The 19,079-nt window shown below is 33.8% G+C and overlaps 1 protein-coding gene and 2 pseudogenes across 2 annotated transcripts in view; 1 reads left to right on the forward strand and 2 right to left on the reverse strand.

The window, feature by feature from the left end:
• LOC105962523 (putative beta-D-xylosidase 7) overlaps nucleotides 1–19,079 on the reverse strand; it is an 84,837-nt gene that overhangs the window by 29,784 nt on the left and 35,974 nt on the right. The window lies entirely within an intron of this gene.
• Nucleotides 5,101–9,067, forward strand: LOC148771523 (putative beta-D-xylosidase 7; annotated as a pseudogene). The gene is made up of 6 exons (XR_016030218.1): nucleotides 5,101–5,594; nucleotides 6,735–7,046; nucleotides 7,135–7,304; nucleotides 7,387–7,484; nucleotides 7,568–8,337; nucleotides 8,414–9,067. The product of XR_016030218.1 is annotated as a putative beta-D-xylosidase 7 (transcript).
• LOC148771524 (putative beta-D-xylosidase 7 pseudogene) lies at nucleotides 13,623–13,976 on the reverse strand (annotated as a pseudogene).

The following is a 19,079-nucleotide window of genomic DNA, read 5'->3' on the forward strand; positions in this document are numbered from 1 at the left end:
GTAGGTTACAATTGTATTCGAACCACATTAAATTTGTGTCTTGTTTATTTCTTTTTTTTTACAAACTGTTTTATGAACTATTACCACACTTTACGCAACAGTAACGAGAAACTGAATCTGACACAAATAATCAATATTTGCATCAAATAAATCTAATACACACCATTGGTCATAAACTCATTCTCCCTCGCCAACCCATTTTCTTTCTTTCGATTGAACGGAAGATACCCCCTCCCCCCGACCTTCGATCGAAATCTCAAATCCGATTATTAAACCCTAACTCTAGGAAAGAGACCGAGGCGGATGCGATGACGGCGGCGGTGAACGAAAGAGATAGTGGGGGAGGCGGCGATGACGGTGGTGTATAGATCTGGAAAGAAAAAAAGTGAAACCGAGAGAGAACGAAAAAGAGAGATATAGATTATGTGGAGACGGAGGCGACGGCGACGGCGGTGCCCAGTGACGAAGCCAGAATTTCATCGCAGAGGAGGCCGAATATGTAGGGGTTGTCTAGTGTTCGAGAGGGATTGTACTACTCGGACCTAAACGATTTAATCTGATGCGTAGAAAATATCTAGTAAAAATTTATAGTCATTGATTTAAAGTACAAACTAGTACGATCCAGTACGAACCTATGAATTTATAAATTAAAGTACGAACCCAGTAAAAATAGAGCGTACACAGGTCGTACTCCATCGTACTTCATGTAAAATTACTTTATTAACCTTACATAATTAAACCAAAGAATTAAAAGTAGGGTTAACTGCACCTTGCCCCTAATTTTGGTCGTTTTGCTCTTTGCCCCCAAAAAAAAAAAAAAATTCCACGATCATACCTCAACTTACTAATTTGTCGCACCGATAACTAAAAAGTTTATTTTTGACCAAAAAAAATTACCAATTCAATTCCAATTTCATAATTTAAACCCCAATTTAGCCCAATTAACCATTTTTTTACCCTAATATCAATTTTGACCCAAATTTTAACCCGCTACCACCGGAGACCGCTGGAGACCCACAGTCTCCGGCGTTGACTCTTTTTTTTTGTTTTTGAATTTTTTTTTGTCTGAATTTTTTTTCCGGTATGTCAACCGCAGGGTCTCCGGCTTTGACTTTGTTTTTTCTTAAAAAAATATTTTAATTAATATTACTATATTGGCTGCTAAATTACTGTCTCCAGCAGTTATTTACCTGTCGAAGAGAGTAATTTAACTGTTAATTAACCTTTTTTTTTCTTAAAAAAAATATATTAATTATTATTACTGTCTTGGATGGTAAATTACTGCCTCCAGCAGTTATTTAATTGTCGGAGACAGTAATTTAACTGTTAATTGACTTTTTCTTTCTTAAAATAAATATTTTAATTAATGTTACTGTCTTGGCTGCTAAATTACTATCTCCAGCAGTAATTTAACTGTCGGATACAGTAATTTAACTGTTAATTGACTTTTTTTTTTGAAATTTTGTTTTTTCTTAAAAAAATATTTTAATTAATATTAATGTCTTGGCTCAAATTTAATGTTTCCAACAGTAATTTAACTGTCTGAGACAGTAATATTAATGTATTAATTAATTTTATCATCTTGGCATACATGCAATAATATCAATGTTTGGGACAGTAATATTAGTAATATTACTATTCGGGAAAATAATATTCATAATATCACTGTCCGAAACAGTAATATTATTGTCCGAAACAGTAATATTACTGTATGAGACAGTAATTTAGCAGGCAAGACAGTAATTTTAATTTAAATAATTTTTTCTAAGAAAAAAAGTTTCAAAAAAAAATCTAAAAAAAGTTCAACGCCGGAGAGCGACGGTCAACTGCGGGTGACCGGCCGGAAATAAAAATTTCAGAAAAAAAAAAGTTAAAAAAAAAAAAAGTCAACGCCGGAGAACCGCTCGCCCGGTCAACGCCGGAATCTAGCTGGAAAAAAATATTTTTTTCAAAAAATTATTAAAATGGGGGTTAATGTGATATATTTGCTTAAATCCGAGGTCAATGTGTAATATTAAGGATGTTAGAGTGTAATGGATGGAATTGATAAAAATATATTATGGAGGGTATTTTAGAGTAAAGATATGGGGATGGGTTTATTTGAAAGATTGTTGTTTTTGTGGACCAATGTGCATTTAAATCCCTTGTCATGTCCTCTATTGCCATTTGCCCTAATTATTAATCATTATTAATTGTTACTTAAGTTTTAGTTAGAGGGGTTTTTATGTAATTTCACTTGTAAGGTAGGTATTGTACTTTTTTCATGGGGTTCGTATAAATCATATGTGTCACATTTTTATTGGTTGATTTTCAATCGGTTGGGTCCGAGTAGTACAACCCCTCTCGGACCCTAGACAACCCCGAATATGTATTATAAATAACATAAAAAAATTAATGAAAACAATTATTGTTCCAACACTTGTGAATCCAAGATGTTGCTACGTGGTAGACTTCACTTTTTGGGGGTTTGGGGGCAGCGCACCCGAAAAAAGTTCGGGTTTTTTTTTTACAAAACCAGAAAATAGGAGAAAAAAACTTATTACTTTTTTTTGCATTTATTTGGATTTGAGATGCACTAAATAATAAAAATTTGGTGGACCGAATAATATAAAGGCGTAATATAGTGGATATGTTTACAATTGGGGATGGCTTGTGGGAGAAAGTGAAGGGATTTAAATGGAGAGGTGGTAAAGAGAAGAAATGAAAGTGATAGAGGCAGGGCGCTACCTTTGGGCAAGGGTGGACTCAAGCACCCCCTCAATTTATATTTTGTCCCCTGTATTATATCTATATATCTGTTTAGCCCACCCAACTTTTATTAATTAGTCCACCCAAAATTCAAATTAATGCAAGAAAAACAATTTTTTATTAATTAGCCACCCAAAATTCAAAGTAATGCAAAAAAGCCGCAATTTTTATTAATTACTCCACCTAAAATTCAAATTAATGCAAAAAAATGCTCTAAATTATTTTACATTTCCTTTTTTTCTTTTCTAATTTTCTTATTTTGTCACAAAAATAAAAAATTCGGGGCCACCGCCTCCGAACACCCGAAAATTTAAACCACCCTGAAACAAATTTCTAAATTCGCCACTGGATAGAGGTGGAGACAAATTTAAACTGAGATTTCGATGTGCTAGAAAGTCAATAAAATGAATGGTATTGAGTTCAAAATATTTTCTGAGAGTACACATTTCCCCTAAATATTATACAGAAGCGTGAAGCATGTGCCGGAGAAGTCAACAATGTGGATGCAGAGATCGCTGACACGTTTGGACGCTTTTAATATATATATATATATATATATATATATATATATATATATATATATATATATATATATATATATATATGATTTCCTCTTCATTATTATAGATACTAGTTGACTATTTTGATATATTTTTCTTGAAACAAATCAAAACAAATCCCAACAAATCAAAATAGATCCTCTCAAAATATTTCCAATTAATTTCCATCCTTTTCAACGTAGAAGAGAAATGTCAGATGAACAACACGAGTTTGCAACCCCAATAGAAAACTTCCATACCCAACCACGTAAAACACGAGAGTACATATTCTTTTTATTATATTCATCGTAGTTAAACACAGGAGTTAGATACTATACCTGATTATTTATACAGGTTGAATTTAAACTGCATATTTGATTAGATAACTATCTACTAAACAATAAGCACACATACATATGGGCAGTGGCGAATTCAGAATTTTCGCCAAGGGTGTTTGAAATTGAGTATAATAAAAAATGTTAAATAATATTTAATAAAAATGATGGACGAAAAAATTCCGGGGGTTTGGGGGCAGCGCCCTGGAACTTTTTTTTTTAAAGTATAAGCTCAAAACAATACAAATATGTAAAAATTTAAAATTAAAAAAATTATTTGCAAATTCTAGGAAAATTTAGAAATATTTAGAGAAAAATTTGATGAAAATATTAAAGAAATTAGAGTTATAGGGTAAAAATAAAGTGCATTTCTTGGAAATTAGAAAGAAAAAAAAGAAAAATAATTGAAGAACCATGTATATAGCAAATTGGGACTTAAACCCTGCACCTTATTATGTGCAGAGAACGCACCTTGCCACTAGAACTACCTAACATTTTTTTATGATTGTCACAGTTAATGCTATATATTGTATATATATAAAAAAGTATTTTTTTTCTGAAAACCAAGGGTGTGCAGCTGCACACCCTTGCCCACTACTAGATACGCCACTGCATATGGGGATCAAAATTAGGTTTTTCGGAAATTTTCAAAAAAATTCGGAAGTACAAAATTATTTCCAAAATTTTCGGAATTTAAAAATCCATTCCAGTTCCAAAATGGAAATTTCGGAATTTCGGAAATCACACAAGTTTTAAAATTTCAAAACATAGCGGAATTTTTCTGAAAATTTCATAATTTTCCAAAAATAAGAACATCTACATCGATAAAAGCAAAACTAATAACTACTAAGTTTGAACTAAATAAAAATAAGCCACGTCATGATATCCAATAAAACTTCTAACAACAATTCATGACAAAATCCTTAAACAAAACTTAAATCAAATTACTGCTACATGAAAAAAGAAAGAAAAAAAAAACTTAAAATAAGTATCATAAAATATATATTATTTATAGGTGTAAAAAAAATGGAATTTTTCGGAAGTAATTCCCGAAATTAAATCTGACCGGAAATCGGAAATTCCAAAGTTTTTTTTATATAATTCCAATTCCAATCCAAAGAAATCGAAAAAAATATGGAAATCGAAAGTCGGAACGAAACAGTTGTTCCAAAATCGGCACTTTTCGGATCGATACCGGTGAAAATTGGAATTTCCGTTCCAACTTGCACCCTTAGGTATGTGTGATTATGTGTATATCTAGGGTTCAAATCCACTCAGTGTAAATAACCAGGTGTAGCATATAATTTCCTCTAGGTGTGTAGATCTCATTATTTACACCAGATGGATTTGAACTATAAATCTACATATCATCACACACACCGATATGTATGTATGCTTAGTAGATAATTATTTAATGGAATGATCTATTGAGTATAATAACCATGTGTAGCGTACATGTAACTCCCCATTCATTTCCCCCCTATAAATAATAACCTCATAAAAAAAGAGAGTATTATATCACCAATCCAACGGCATACAAAAGATCATGGCTCTCAAAATACCAACGATATTATTATCCTCTATCATTCTCGCCATCTTCTTCAATGCTCAATCAGCTGATTCTAATAAACAAACACTCCCACCATTCTCTTGTGACTCCACAAATCCATCCACAAAGTCATACCCGTTTTGCAACGTTGATTTGCCGATCCGCGAGCGGGCCCACGACTTGGTATCTCGACTCTCATTGGACGAGAAAATATCGCAGCTTGTGAACGAGGCATCGGCCGTACCGAGACTAGGAATACCGTACTACCAGTGGTGGTCGGAGGCTCTGCATGGAGTCGGCGGCTCTACACCAGCACAATCCGGGGTTTCGTTCAACGGGACTATCAACGCGGCAACTAGTTTTCCGCAAGTTATACTCACCGCAGCTACGTTTGATGAAAATCTTTGGTATCGAATGGCCAAGGTTAGTCCCGAAAGAACTAGTATCGGTTTAAATTCCAAAATCGTGAATTAATTTTTATTTATTTATTTTTTTTTTTTTTTTTTTATGTTTTGTTCAATAATTTGTATATTTTCACTAGTAGAAAAATGATTTTTTACTATGAATTTTTTTTTACTACGTTAAAAAGCCGTAACAAAATTAAGGTACCTCTTGCCACGGGACAAGCTTGGAGTCGTAGTGAATGCTAGGATTTACTGCAGCAAAAAAGTATCTGCTACGACCATTTATGTAGCAATGTTTGTTGTCACGCCTGTATATAATACGGACCAAATTCTTAGCAAATGCTTATTAGCAAAAGAATTTTGCCTACGAATTTGGTACATTCTGCTAGTTTTTAGTATCATATTATTTTGATTTACTTGAATAACTGTCCTACTAATCTACATTATTTAAATAGGCTTATTTTGTAAGGATAATTACTATTAAGATCACATGCATGAGCTGCTTGAATTTTAATTACTTTTAATAGATTTATTTTTTTAATTTTTATTTTAATATCTAATGAAGCAGAAAGTTGCATTCCATACTATGTGAGTATATGTTACATAATATGTTTTAATGGCAGTTGATTGTTGAGTTAGGTAGTGTTTGCAAAAAACTTTAGAATTAGATTATGAGTTTTTTTTTTTCTTTTTTTCATGTAATCTATTTTCAGGTGTTTGGAAAATAAGTTTTTGTTTTTGCTTTTCTTAAAATAAGCTGATCTAAGCTATAATCTTAAAAGTACCCATGTACCTGTTTATTCTATTTTATAGTTGATTTTTCAGATCATTTGCAAACACTCCCGGCTTTTAGAAATAAACACTTAATTACAATTTAACTCACAATCATTAACTTCTGCTTTTAGATAAACTTTTGCAAATACCACCTTACTTTTGTTTTGTGGAAGTGTTGATCTTGAGCAAAATCTGAGTAGATTTTACTACGTGTACTAACATCGATTATGCTTTAAGATTGCGTATAACTGTTTAAGTAACTATATATATATATATATATATATATATATATATATATATATATATATATATATATATATATATCTGGAAATTTTAAAATAGTTTTGTTAGTATATATCTAACAAATTTGAGTATGCATTTGAAGGTGATGGGCACAGAAGCTAGAGCTCTATACAATGAAGGGCAGGTAACAGGCATGACATTTTTTTCGCCAAATATCAACATTTTCCGAGATCCGAGGTGGGGAAGGGGGCAAGAGACACCTGGCGAAGACCCTTTTCTTACAAGCAAATATGCTGTCTCGTATGTTCGAGGAATCCAAGGCGACAGTTTCGAAGGCGGTGATCTCAAAGACGGTCGCCTTCTAGCCTCTGCATGCTGCAAGCATCTCACTGCTTACGATTTAGAGAGTTGGAATGGAAATAGTCGTTTTACATTCAATGCTCGTATACAGCCGGCCCTATTATCACTAACGTTCTATAAACACTTGTTTGTTTAATTAGTAAGTGGAGTTCTAAAGAAATATATGTGTTGCTTTCTTATAGGTAACAAAGCAGGATATGGTAGATACATATCAGTTACCTTTCAAAAATTGTGTACAAGAAGGACAAGCGAGCGGGATATTGTGCGCTTATAATTTTGTAAATGGTGTTCCAAATTGTGTTGATTATGATCTATTAACGAAAACTGTTCGTGGTGAATGGGGATTCCAAGGGTAACATTTTTTCATAACTTGAAAAATCAATTTATTTCTAGTACATCTTAATCATGTGTAGAATGTCACTGGAAATGAACAGATATATAACATCGGATTTTCATGCGGTCGAGCATCTATATAAGAAGCAAAATTACTCTAAATCACCTGAAGATGCTGTGGCAGACGTTCTCAAAGCAGGTAATTAAGTTACATCCTTTGAGAGTTCTTTCTATTTAAAGATTATTGATAAAAAAAAAAAAAAAAAAAAAAAAAAAACACAGGCATGGATGTCGAATGCGGCTCCTATATGGCGAATCACACAAAATCAGCAGTCGAAAAGGGAAAAGTGTCTGAATCTGATGATATAGACAGAGCTCTTTACAATCTCTTCTCTGTTAGGATGAGATTAGGACTTTTCAATGGCAATCCAAGTGAACTTCCTTATGGCAATCTTAGCCGCAACGACATATGTAGTCACGAGCATCAAGATTTGGCACTTGAAGTTACACGTGATGGCATTGTCCTACTAAAGAACTCTGCAAATATACTTCCACTTTCCAAGTTCACAACAAAATCTCTTGCAATAATAGGACCCAATGCCAACGTTTCCAATACACTCTTAGGAAACTATGCGGGGCCCCCTTGCAAGACAATTACTCCACTACAAGGACTAATGAATTATGTTAAGAAAATTGAATTCCATGAGGGTTGTGAAACGATCAACTGCCGTCGATTGCCTCAATCGAAGTTGTAAAAGAACTATCAAAATCAGCAGATTATGTAGTTATGGTAATGGGACTCAATCAAGATCGAGAAGGTGAAGATGTGGATCGAGAAGACTTGGTACTCCCAGGCGAGCAACAAAGTATAGTCATGAGCGTTGCAAACGCTGCTAAAAATCCTGTCATATTGGTATTGCTTTGTGGAGGTCCTGTTGATATTTCGTTTGCGAAAGGTAATCCAAATATTGGGGGTATATTATGAGCTGGATATCCGGGTGGAGCCGGAGGAAAAGCAATTGCAGAGATTATATTTGGTGATCACAATCCAGGTACATTTCTTCAAAATATAATTTTGTAATGAATAAAATGTACATATTACTAGAAATGTTTTTGTTTTTCCATGAGGAAGGCTGCCTGTAACTTGGTATCCACAAGATTTCATCAAAATATCAATGACTAATATGAGAATGAGGAATGATCCTTCGTCTGGATATCCCGGACGAACATACAAATTTTATCAAGGCGAAAAAGTTTATGAATTTGGCTATGGTCTTAGCTACTCAAACTATTCTTACAAATTTGTTTCTGTAAGTGAAAGCAAGCTTAAAAACTTGGGCAATGTTTTAGTTTCGGATATTGGTTCGGAATCTTGTGAGAGGGCAAAGTTTCTAGTTATTATTAGTGTTGAAAATGAAGGGCATATGGCCGGCAAGCATCCGGTTCTATTATTTGTAAGGCGGGATAAAGTTGTTAAAGGTAGTCCCGTGAAACAGTTAGTTGGATTTCAGACAGTGAAGTTAAATGCAGAGGAGAAGGCTAATGTTGAATTTGAAATAAATCCATGCGAGCACTTTAATAGAGCTAGAGAAGATGGAACAATGGTGATTGATTTAGGGCTGCAATATTTGGTTGTAGGAGATCAAGAGTATCCTATGCTATCAACGCAAATGTTTAGTAAAAAAAATTCTCAATTCTTTTGAATTTATAGTTAATTGTAGTTAAACACTCCTTACACTTCTATATATTAATAAATGTTGAATAAGAATAAGTTTTGAGTTTCTTCCCCCTTTTTTTTGTTATATATATATATATTAAATATCATAGATCAATCCGTAGATTTGGAAGACATATCTCCCCTTTTTTTGTGATTTTTGATATGTAGTTTAACCAAATATTATCAGGACAACCTTCTTAAGAGTTCACATAGCTTTTAATTAGAAGTCGGGAATGCATATGCAAATGGCATAATTCTTCCTATATGAGTATGATTTTGAGATGAATGAAGTCATATGCAGAGATCACTCACATAGAGGGGACAACTCTCTTCCATCTAGAGTCCTCGCATAGACAAAAAATTTATCCACAAAAATTATCGACCCAAATTCAGATAACACGAATAAACAATAAAACCTTTCAAAGTAAAACAAGGATCAACAAAGGCTGAAACATGTCAGCACAAGATATGTATGGTAACTCAGTATGTCCTATCAAACTTTCAAGTGTAACCCAGACATGACAAAAGGATGGTTACACTATCATTTCATTTTTCATTGACGAACACAACAAGTTCCAAGCGATCTACGCAAGGAATCAAATCGAGGGGAATGTAAAGGTTTTGTAAAAGAATCAACAAAACTATCTGTTGACACACAGTCTATGCACACAACCTTTTGCTCAACTAGTTTCCTAATGAAGTAATGACAAAAATCACGGAATTAAGACATAGAACATTTTTTTTTAAGTTCGCACTCATATTATCACATAAAACATGCAGAGCATTAACAAAGTACCACAAGACAATAGCACACACATTAACATAAATTATTATAGAAAATCAGTTACTGTCATATTTCTTCACCCATCTCTATCTTATATCAGAGTGTCCCGTCATGGGTGAATGTTACAACGTAGCGGAATTGGGTGAATGTCGTGACAAACTTTTCTCATTTACCTCTCAACCTTCCTTGTGAACATGCATCCTACAATAAGAAAAGCAAATAAATCAATTCCCAAAATCAGACACAAAGTATATCTAGTGAATGACTCTTGATGCCAATTGTTGATTTATATGCCTATGTAAATCTACTAGATCTGTTGAGACAGATTAGTTTTTAAGACAATAGGTGTCGCAACAGAATTCTTGTGTGTATGCAGAATTAATCTACTAAAAGAAGAATAAAAAACACAAGAATTTCGGGTACAAATGTAACCTACATCCACGAGGAGCTGCAAACAAGATTTCACTAGTTCAGATTTAAGTGTACTATATTGGACTTGATAAAAACACTAAAATACTCCCTCTTTGATGTTATATGTCGTTCTTGCACACGACTCTCACTTGTTGATCTTCACATCAGTTCCTCCATCCGCACCCTTGGACTCCCCCCATTGTTGAACTCCCTTCAGAGGGCGGATCGACCTCTCCCGAGATCTTTTAAGCACTTCTCTCGAAACGCCGATCTTCTTTATGGCCTGGTTGAAAAAACCTATCCTGTTGCCACACCTGACGTCGGCTGCACCCTTCAAAGCCTTTATGCTGAAATTTTTCGATTAAAGCTCCATGGGACATCATCTGAGGTTGAGGGATTTATATAGGCACGAAATTCACCACCCTAAACCTAACTAGAGTCATAAGAAATCAATCCTAAGGAAATAGAATCCTTCATGATCTCTACAACCTAAATTAGATAGGGAAGAATCTTTACAATATCTTTCCTAATCTAATACAAATAATAAGGAAATAAATAAAGTCCTATACAATAAAATCTCTATGAGATATGGATTAAATAATTTTCTAACACAAAACATGAAATAAAATCAATGACAATCTTCTACACCAAGCAACCCAATTCTTTAAACTTATCTGAAGAATCTGGTGCCAACACAATGCCTCGGGGATTTTCAAACCCACGCAATCAGTGATCGCGCTCTTCAGTTTTTTAGATATTGGGCAATGCCTCGGAATTTTCCAACCCACGTGATCAGTGATCGCGCTCTTCAATTTTTTTTGTTTTTGGGCAATGCCTCGGAGATATTGCATCCAACGCGATCAGTGATCGCACTTTTAATTTTTTTAGATTTTGGGCAATGCCTCGGAGATTTTCCAACCCACGCAATCAGTGATCACGCTCTTAATTTTTTTAGATTTTGGGCAATGCCTCAGGGATTTTCCAATCCACGCGATCAGTGATCACGCTCTTTTGTTTTTTAGATTTTGGGCAATGCCTCGGTGATTTTCCAACCAACGCGATCAGTGATCGCGCTCTTCAATTTTTAGATTTTGGGCAATGCCTCGGGGATTTCAAATCCACGCGATCAGTATTCGCGCTCTTCCCATCGACACATGTATACGTCTATTTGAACAAGATGTCTCCCACCAAATAGAAGTGGCGAGCCTGATATTCTACTTGTTATTTGACTCTTCGCTTTTTTGGTATTTTTCCTTTGAGATAGTTAACAATGGGAAGTCTCCAATCGCATGTTTCTTGACCAATGTACACCTCTCTATGGGACGAACCAGGAAATATATACTTGGCTATCTACGGGACCGAGTTTGGTCCAAAGTCATAGGTTGGGGTGCAAAGCAACTTTCTCCCGCGTGGAAAAAAGTGTTGATTAATTCGATTTTGCAATCAATCCCAACATATATCATGAGCTGTTTTATGCTCCAAAGCCGACTTCTCAACGAGATCGAATTGTCTATTCGGTGTTACTGGTGGGAAAATAGTGGTAATAAGGATATAGCTTGGTTGTCATGGCGTAAATTGTGCTTAACGAAGGAGAAGGGAGGTATAGGGTTTCGTTACATGAGAAGTTTTAATTTAGCTCTCTTGGCAATACAAGGTTGGCGGCTGGTGTCCCAACCGAACCTTCTCCTCTCCAATATTTTAAAGGCAAAGTACTATTCAAATACCGACTTATTCTCAACCGACATGGGGTATCGTCCTTCGACGACATGGCAGAGCATCTTGGTTGCACGACATTATCTAAAGCTGGAAATTAGAAAGAGGATCGACAATGAGCTAACAACCTTGATTTGCCGAGATCAATGGATTACGGAAGATGGGAACATGAAAGTGATTACTCGAAGACCTATTAAGAGCCCGTTTCCCAATATTGTAGTAGATATTATTGATACACTCTCACTCTCTTGGAATATCCCTCTCATTGAACAAGTTTTATGGCATGTCGATCGAGATAGAATTCTCCCTGTCACCATCGGCGGTCCCAACACTACAAATCCGAATATATGGCACTTCTTTCCGAGAGGTAATTTTACAGTTAATTCTTGTTATCATTTTATTTTGTCGAGATCTGGGTTTGGCAATGGTGGCAAGGCAGTTAGTGGCCAATCCTCCAATAGTTTATAATCGGATCCATATGGAAGATGATTTGGAAAATTAAGCTTCCACCGAAAATTCAAATATTTTGTTGGCGAGTGTGCTGAAACATTTTGCTGACGACTGCGGAATTGTATCGACGGAAGGTGGCATCAACACCATTATGTACTAGGTGTGGGGCCCTCCAGACAATTATGCATGTAATTTTGGGATGTTGCCTCACGAAGGATATCTGCCACCACCATCTCATCGAGAAGGCATGCACAACTCCAACCCATAATTTTATTATTTGGATGGGCCATCTTCGACAAAATTTGATTGAGGAACAATTTCTTTAGCCTTGGTGGTGGCCTGGAAGCTTTGGGATGTGAGGAATAAACTATTACACGACGAGGACACAATAGATACAAGGGGGTCTCACTAATTTGTGTGCGGACTATCCGAATCGTTTCCAACAAGCCAACGCTAGTTTGCATGCATGTCACCGAATTACGCATCCCTCCATGTGGCTTCCTCCAGCGCAAGGGGTAATCAAAATCAACGTAGATGCGGCCTTCCAGGCAAACAAAACTTCGGCACTACATAAATGGTATATATTTGTTAAAAGAGCTGGAAATAGTCTTGCCCGTGCTCTAGCTCTACGATATAATTTGTTCGGAAGGTTTTTCTCCTCCGTTGAGTCTAATACTATCCGTTTTTCCCCTAAGAAAGATAATAAATAAATAAAATAAACTAACGTAATAAGTCAAAACAAAAGCATCACGCCGTTTCCTTTAATTTAACATAGTTAAGATAGATGTACTAAATTATTGTGCTACAATCATGTTAGTTGGTTATGTCGAATTACATGTAGATTGTGAACAATTATTTATAAGAATGAACAACTTGTACAATCAAATAATGTTACAAATTAGAATTTATATATAAAAATCTATAGTGAAAGCAATGGTTTTAGTATACTAACGTATTGAAAAATTCAAGTTAATGTGACAATTCAATTACCCAAAAAATGAAGTAATTGAAACAATTTGGTGAAATATGTTTTATTACAAATAATTAAAGTCAACAATTCAAAAGAAGTGCCAGCTATTGCCGAAGATTTGTGCTGGTAGGATAGGATACTCTTGATCTCCAACAATTAAGTGATGAGTCCCTGATTGAATTACCAACGTTCCATTTTCACTAGCACTGCTGAAGTGTTCACATGGATTCACTCGAAACTCAACACTAGCCTTCTCCTTTGCATTCAGTCTCACTGTCTGGAATCCGACCAACTATTTCATCGGGCTGCCCCTAACGGCTTCGTCGCGCCTTATAAATAGCAGAACCGAGTTCTTACCCGCCATCTCCCCTTCGTTTTCTACACTAACAATAACTGAAAACTTTGCGTTCTCGCATTTTTCGAAGCCAATATCCGAAACTGAAATCTCGTACGAGCTTTTAAGCCTATTTGGAGTAGATAAGCTCTTGAAATCGAGATTTGTTTTGCCAACATAAACAAATTTGTAAGAATAATTTGAGTAGCTAAGACCATAGCCAAACTCGTAAACTCTTTCGCCTTGATAAAATATGTACGTTCGTCCCGGATAGACAGATAAAGGATCGGACCTCATTCTCATATCAGTCATTGGTACTTTGATAAAAAAAAATTGATACCAAGTCATAGGCAGCCTTCCTCCTGACAATACATAACGACGTAAAAAATTGCTAGTAATATATATATATATATATATATATATATATATATATATATATATATATATATATATATATATATATATAGAGAGAGAGAGAGAGAGAGAGAGAGAGAGAGAGAGATTTCAATCATACTAGCAAGGTGCACGTGCGTTGCACTTGTCGTAATATTATTATATGGTGGAAATAATTTTTATGTATACATTAGATTGCAAGATGCATTTTATAAAATATGAGTCAATTTGTTTTAGATTAAAAATATATTGCTGCTTCTGTAAATATTGGAGAAATGTAAACTACATCAAATCAAACTTATCTTTATCTTCTTTGTATTGCATATACATTGAAATTCAGCTGAATCCTAGGAAAACATATTTTTCGAGATTGATGATCAAATTTGCAGTCAATTACGAGATTTTGTTTAGTTAATGATGTTTATGTAAAATCATTGAAAACTAATACAACTCATATAACTCGTGGTGGGACAGCAAATGTTTTCCTGATAACCAAAATACATCATCCAATTGCATTGTCCCTCATGGCACAGCTAGTCCTCATGCAACAGACTCTGTTTATTGTGAATTACTCGCTCTTTAACCAATTCCAATGTTTTCCTTATCGAACGATGAAACATACATCAGAAAAATAAACAAAAAAATCAGGAGCTTGGTGCATTAACATAATTTACAACTAGCAATGAACATGAATGTAAATTATGTTCCAACATACTCTACACAAATTTAATTGGTCTATATGCTTCACAGTAGTATAAAGAGAATGTTAGGTTCGTGCAACCTTTACAAAAATTATCACTCCACATGAACACAAGTCTGGAGTAGCTCTATAATAGTCTCGATCGTTTAAGAGTTAGAGAATTTAGATAAATTCGAAACATAGAAGAAGAGAGAAACAAAAAAGAGATTTGCATATTTTAATAACATACCTCGGGGCATTTTGAGTTTGACAGACTATGTACCAAGCCATCATCCTATCAAAGTAATGACATAATGATTTCACAAAGTGAAACTAAGTCTAATTATAAAGAATAAATAATTCATGGAAGAACTTTAGACATTGTCCATAAGTGTGCATACAATGATATCTTTTATATGGTACAAAGATTGAGAGATATATCTTGCATGTTTCGTAAAATGTCAAGCTTCTAAATGCAAAACCTAAAAAAAATCAGGAATGGAATCAAGTGGCCACACTATTCAACAATCAGTCAAACTATATTGAGAAAAAATAGTGTATCATAGAGATAAAAATTATGGCCAATAAAACATTTAAACTTGAGCATTCCATGAAAATTATTCTCCAAAAGTTCAAATTTCTTCTAGAGCACGGAGTTGATTGTCTATTTGAATGCATTCTAAAAGAGCATATCAAGAGCATAATCTTGACCTTTATACAGTAAAATATGCTACAATTCTAAATAAAATAATGAAATATATTAACGAAACTAAAACAGTTTGTCTTCGGCCATTGGTATGTCATGAAAAATCAAAACAAAGAACGGACTACATGTACAACCATTTCTTCATTTAGCTTCCTATAAAATAACTATTGAGTAAAAGTATTCGAGAATCCAAGATTGAGCTGAAATTTCTGCTTATGCATTTTGGCCTTTGGGGGCTTCATTTTGTCCTTCAGCTATGATTTTCATCATCATGTGACTACACCATGGAGAATCTATTTGTTGTTGACTTCATCTGTATGGTTGTACTCCCCTACCTGCTATGTCTAAGAAATATGGTGTACATCCAACATCCTTATCTTGTAGTTTTGACGGATCACATCGACTTGCTATAAAGGGGAAAAAAAAAAACAAATATAATTGTTGAATGACCACCTCAACTAAAAACTTAAGCTATTATTATTTAATACTAATATCTCCAATTCGCTCCCTAAAGTTCAAGCGAATTACATTTGAAGCCTTGCACTTGAAATATTTGAAATGGGTGGCGGTGGGATTCGAACTCATGACCTTTCATTTGGTCTAACTCTGATACCATGTTAAATGACTACCTCAACCAAAAGCTTAAGTTATTAGTGAAGTGTATCATTTAATACTAATATCTCCAATAATAACAGTGATAAAGCATATAAAGTATACTGGCATAATTCACTCCAGTATCCCCTTGAATGGCTCGTAGATTTTCTATAATAATATCTCCTGAAACTCACCTAAATGGTAACGGGAACCAGATCGAAGAAATTATAGAAAGCAACATGCTTGCCAAGTTCAGAGTTGTGTTAAAGGAATTTAATATCTAATGACTTTAAAATTTCTTATGAGAGCACGACAGCGATTACAAGTGTTTTACATAAGGTGTGAGGTATTGCCTGCAGGAAGGAGATGGATGATTCAACCAGAGTCTAAAGCTTAACTCGTGATTTTTAATTTGGAGTAAACACAAAACTTACTAGCTTAAAAAGGAAACTATCTATAGCCACTGGACCCTTACATTTAGAGGGAAAAAATATGAATTGAAAAATATAAGAAGTTCATGAACAAATAAAATCATTAAAAATTCAAATAATATAGAAGATAAAACGAACAAGGGGCATTAAAATTTTTGCCATCAAAATAAAAATCAAGGAAACAAGTTTATAGAAATAAATTACATGACTTATAACTTTTAATTCCAAGTTATATTTCTCTACCATTAGACAACATAAAACCATCAGTCAAGTGCATAAAATTTAGGGTAAATTTCACTTTCCCCCCTTATACTTTGGCTGAATATGACTTTACCCCTTATGCTCTCAATTGCATCGATTTGCGCTCCGGTACTTCAAAAATTGTCTCAATGTGGCCATCGCCGTTAGTTTTCAGACCTTTGACCTTACACCATTTGATCTAAGTCTGAATATTACAAAAAAAACACCCCTCCTAGTTTAAATAATTATTAAAAATAAATTGCGACAGACGTCGTGGACTATGTTTTCTCGTTGTCTTGAATTTTTATTATTTTATTTTTTGTTTTTCGTTTTTTTTAATAATTATTTAAATTGGGGGGTGGCGATTTTGTAATTTCAGAGCTTAGATCAAACGGTGTTAATGTCAAATGTCTGACAACTAACAGCGAGAGACAATTTTTCAAGTATAGGGGCAAATCGATGCAATCGAGAGTAAAAGGGGGTAAAGTGATACCGACCCAAAGTACAAGGGGGAAAGTGAAATTTCCCCTAAAATTTATATCACTAACCAATAGATGTAGCCAAGCCACCTAAAGTGAAGTCTCGGAGTAACAAAAACATGACAAGCCAATATAACCATCTAATGCAAAACTACCGATAGCAATATAAAGCCCATTTAACAGATTATTTCCTATTTATCCACTCACAATTCATAACATTAACAAAGATTAATAACATGGCAGTTTAACTTTCTATTTTCATAAATGAAATGTGGAATACCAAAAGCGAAAAAAACTAAAATTAAATTATGGTTTCCAGAAAATGTATAGCTTAGTCTTGTAGGAGAAAGACTAACAACTTTGATGACAAGAAGAAGCCAAAATCGAAAGTCCTTACAAACTTCACGCATAATATTCTTAGCCACAAACTATATTACAATGAATCTTACCTGCCAATACATAAATAAAGAATTGAACGGAAAAATAAAATGTAATTGCAAGTAAATCAAGTAAATTTAGTAGATAAAAGTTAAATCAATAATCCCCATGCATAGACCATTGATTTTATGAAACTGACACGTATTTTGAATTACCTGAGTAGAAATAATTTAAACATGTAAGATCTGATCAGAAAGATTCAAAGTCAATGATAGATATAACCCTTACATGTTTCATTAGGTCAATTAATTCAAATGAATAAAAAAATTAACTTAGTACATAGAAGTGGGAAAAATATGCAAAATAACTTACGAACTTTATTAACAGATGCTCAATCTGGTCTTGATATGGAGGATTTATTCCTTCATTAATCTAGAAAAATTTATCAATTTCTCAAAATTTAGGGTTCAAAGATGGATGGAAGATAGAGAAGGAAAAATGAGGGACGTAGTTGAGAAAATATTCAAACTATTAAACATAGAACTGAAAACAAAAAAAAAAAAAAAGAAGAAAAAGAAGAAGAAGACGAAAAAGAAATCGAGAAGAGAAAGAAAAGATGAAAGAGAACTTGAAAATGAAAGTTACGATCATTTTCTTTTCTTTCTTTGGTGTAACTGATGCAAAATTGAAATCCATATTGAATTATCGAGACCATTGAGTATGACTAATATTTAATAGATACATGAGCTCCTCTTTTCCAGTGCCTTTGTACATTAAAGTCTAAAAAATATCAATTATTTTCATAAACATACATTAAAAGACTAATTATAAATTAACATTAATTATTTTAATTTTGATGGGGGCATTTTGGTCCTCACAAAAAAGAGAAGAAACCTCCCCTGACATTCCCACTTTTATAAGTAGTAGTATAGATAAGAATTGTTTTTATAAGTAGTAATATATATATATATATATATATATATATATATATATATATATATATATATATTAAAAAATTAATCGAAAATGCTAAATGCAAAACCAGAAATATATAAGGGTAGTATAGTATTTTTGCGTCTCCAGGGGGTATCCACAGGGATGATTTTCGCTTGGGTTTATCCCTAGTGTATTAGGCACCTAGAGGTATATAAAATAAACCCTAAAAGTATTAGGATCTTTTTATAAATATTTTATATAAACATATATAAGTTTTCATTTATATATACATTTTCTTTTAATATATTTTCATACAAACATATTCAAAATAAATATTACTACCACCTATCAATTTGAAATTGACCATTAAATCATGTAAATAATTAGGAAAATAATAAAAAAAATATTTGAAAGATTGCTATTAAAATATTTTCCTAACTTTTAGAAATTGCAAAATGACCCGAAGATGTCCGGCAAGTGTCCTCGAGTGTCAGACACGAAATCTGTCCAAAACACAAAAACGTTAAAAAGTTGAATTTTCCGTGCTACATAACTGAACATTGTGTGTTTCTAACGGTC

Source organism: Erythranthe guttata, chromosome 3 (assembly GCF_056151865.1).
Source record: "Erythranthe guttata isolate IM_541 chromosome 3, IM_541, whole genome shotgun sequence".
Taxonomy (NCBI): Eukaryota; Viridiplantae; Streptophyta; class Magnoliopsida; order Lamiales; family Phrymaceae; genus Erythranthe; species Erythranthe guttata.